Source organism: Embiotoca jacksoni, unplaced genomic scaffold, assembly GCF_022577435.1.
Source record: "Embiotoca jacksoni isolate LCO1_2020_lvr unplaced genomic scaffold, fEmbJac1.0.p SCAF_6, whole genome shotgun sequence".
In the NCBI taxonomy this organism is placed as follows: Eukaryota; Metazoa; Chordata; class Actinopteri; family Embiotocidae; genus Embiotoca; species Embiotoca jacksoni.
In genome coordinates this window covers 3,764,948-3,768,835 of record NW_027185414.1, presented here as the reverse complement: position 1 = coordinate 3,768,835, position 3,888 = coordinate 3,764,948, and positions in this window count along the sequence as shown.

Genomic DNA, 3,888 nt, shown 5'->3' with positions numbered 1-3,888 from the left:
TGCTGAAATTATTCCGTCCTGCTTACTTTACACCACAAAAAATGAGTAAATTTCACCTTTTCCTCCTGGTGAAACATGACTGTTGTTATGCAGGCTCAGTCAGAGCAACAGTTAGATAAATTATGCAGTGGATTTTCTGGTGGTGGCAAAGTAAATCTACGCTCCCCTTTCACCTTCAGTTTAAGTGAATTTTGTCATTAAAACTTGACAGTGCTAACCGCTAATGTACTAGACCTGCAAAGAAGTGACAAAGAGTCCAAAACAGAGAACGCTATGATCGCAAAATACACTTTTATTTCATAACTGTCTGTCAGAAAACTGAGCCAAAAGAGGTATGGTTCGTAGTTGAGACAGAAATCAGTTTTGAAAATAAGTCTTTTGAGTAATCTTTGAAACCAAGCAAACAAGACTAAAACGCCTTGAACTAATATGAAAGTAAATGATTAACTTGTGTAGTTTTTTTTGTTTGTTTTGCAAACAGTCTTTGTTGCATTTGGGAGCTGCAGCAGTGTTGCATTTAGTCAGGATTATGTGCTAAACTTCTTTTTAAATACCCTAATTTTATAGTTTGCTCTTTGCTTGTAAATTATGTAACATACACGTGTCCATGTGATTGGTCAGATGTTGCAAATCCCGCCCCTTTTATGTAAAATCACACAGCTGAATTGGGAAGACCTGGATTGACTTTGTGAGTTAATAACCACTGTCGTGTCAACGCTTAGCGTGACTGTGGTTGTTAGGCTTATAATGAAGAGATTTCCTAGCCATGTTGAACTTGTTTCACAGTACAACCCTCAGGCATCACATCTGCCTGGTGTGTTGTGATGGGCGCAGGGTGAAAGGCTTACCTGCTTCCGTGTATGCTCCTCCATGTCTGCCATTTGCTAGACATAAGCATCGCCCACAACCTGAACCAGATGCAGCAATTAAATGTTGAAGGCTATTCAAACATCCCTGCGGCCGACACGTCCTCTTACTCTAAAGATAGCTTTTATGTTCAAACATTAGCTGCCGCACATTATTAAAAGCTTTATTCATAACCGTGTGTTTCGTATTCCTTCTGGCATGTGGTACAAGGATCCTTCCTGGTCTTTAAATGTGTTTTCAATAGTCCTGCAGCTCAGTTGAACAAATAAGTTTAAAAAGATCACTCTGCAAGGCGTTGTGAGCCTGAATAATTTAAGTTGATTTATAATTAAAATGGCCATGGTTAAAATCAAAACAAAGAATCCTCTCTACACGCCACATCGATGCTGTTCGCACAAGAACCTGTGAAACTGGCACACTAAAGCAATGCACTATGAAATCCTATCCAGCATGCTTTCTGTCAAGGAGGTCGTTGTCACTTCCAATTTTCCCATATTGCTCTCTCTATAGCGAGCAACGGTGTGTGCAAAAGACCATATTTCTCTATCTGCATCACATAAAGGAGTCTTTTCTGCCCAGCACTAAAGTCTCAGAGTCAGATGGTGGAGAGTTCAGGAAGTTATTAAAACAGCTGTTTTCAAAAGTCAGCATTTGGAAAATAATTCATCATTCACTTGGTAGCAAGAAAATTTAAATAAAGAACTTTTTTTAAGCACAGTAGTTACTTAAATCCTTATTTGGAAAGTCATACTATGTTTACCAGACTGATGGGATATTCAATCTGTTTGAGACAAAAGACAGAGCATGCATAAAGCAGCTTTTCTCACCAAAATCTATTTTAGAGATCTGTCAATAGCTTTTTACCATTACAAATTGTTTTTGTAAGAAGGGTATGGAACTTCACAAAAGACAATACATTTGAGATCTTATGCACCACAGGTTCCCTGTGTGTCTCTCTATTTGTGGTCCCTTGTGTTTCTATTCCTGTCATTCCCTGTGTTCACATACCAGAGGGTTCTCAGTATGTTTCTCCACATGATCGGTCTCCTTTAAGCCACGCCCACCTCACCTGTTCCCTGTTTCCAATCTGCGGCAGCTGTAGCCACCCTGCAGGTGAATGTTAAGCTAATATATTGTAACTTTAGTCATGTACAGTTTTTCTTCATAACTGAGATAAAAGTCCCGTACGTGAGGAAAACATCGATCTTCCCAACGGCCTCATCTTTTTCCTATGTGCCTTTTCATTTCCGACATTACGTTATCCACCTGTTAGCGTGCTAAATTGTTAGCATCTGTGGCTTCTAGGTGTTGTCCATGTTGCCATTGCCTAGCAACAGTGTTTTTATGACTTAACCCCTCGAACGCCGAGCATACGTTGAGCACGACTTCCCATGTCGTGCTCACGAGCTCCGTTTGAATGCAGCATTTGTGCAAAAGCACCCTCACTGAATCTATGGCGACATTAAACTTTCTGTTTCTTGTAAAACCTTACACCTGTTACCACAAGTGAATCATTTTAACATGATCTTTACCTAAATACTCCCCATCACCCCGTCCTCACAAGTATAGCAATGATTTTATAACCATCTTAACCTTTTCTCATAATTATCCAAATCTCGTAATTACAACATCTTTATTTCATAATTGCAGGTGTCATGAATGCACTTTCCTTTTTTTTTTTTTTTTTGAGAATGTAATGCATATCTGTGGAAGGGATCCACTCTGCATAGTTTTAAGTGAAGCATACTGACAATGTAAAAATGAAGTTGCAGCTGATAAGGAGTTTAGCTGTTGCACCAGGAGTGCTTGGTGCTTCTCCAACCAAATAGTCTTGGTGCAGCAGCTGATTTAATTTACCATCCTGGCAGCTCCACAGAAAAACACATATTAATGTTCGAGTTTCACCCTGACCCTCAATTTTCATCATTCATTCAATAAAAACACTCTATTTTAGACATTTTTACGCCGTTTAACAAAATAAAACTGAGCCTTAAAATGACTCCCATAAAAAACTTTAAATATTATATTAGCCATTAGCTCCCATTCGGTGATGAGGGGCTCGATATTTAACATTGACTTGGACAGTTGAGATGCAAAACAGGCCATTGTATGAGGATCTCATTACCCACGAAGAGTTTCTCTCCATCTAAATCATGACGCTGACGCGCCTAATAGGGTCCAAATAAAGTCAGCTCATTTATGAAGCAGTTAATGTGTTCAGCAGAACTCCAGTTGTTTATAGCCATTATGCTGTTCAAGACAATGTTCCTTATTTTCCAACATGCTACAGGGAAAATCCTCTCCACTGCTGTTAGCTGGAGGCATGTGGCACAAAGCGGAGCTGCGGCTCTGAGCACATCTCAACATGAATTGGGAAAAAATATTGGCGGAAACTATTTATTTGGAGGATAAGGCATTAAAAACATTTGCATAATCTGAGCAGTGCTGCAGCTGGCCCGCAACAGCATCGACTCATACGGCCTTAATTTCACTCTCATCATTTCTTTGCTAACAGAAGAGCAGCGGAAATCAACTATTCATCTCTTTCACATTTATTAGCATGACTGAGTCTCTCAGCTGCCACTGTTTATTTAGAGAGCATGTCTTCAGGGAGAGATATGTTGTTTTATGAGTGTGTTCAAAACAAGCGATCATTAAGAACCACAGACATACACAATACTGTGGAGGCCTCTTTTTAGATAAGGTGAGACAAGGCCCTCAGGGATGGTTGTGTTCTTTACAGGGGCATCTTATCTCTCGCCGACACATTAACACAAGGTGTACACAACCCAAAAGGAAAGTGATCACGGTGACCAATGGACTCAATATTCTCTGTGCGAATATGAGAGACAGTGATTTACTGTGTATACACTGGAAATGTGGACATAATAAGAAAGCAGATAACATGTTAACTTTATATTAAGTCTGTCTGTCAGGTGTTTACCAAGTGCATATAGCTAACACTTCAATAAAGGATTGCTTATGGGTGTTTTAAAAGCACTCAAACGGCATTTGGACATT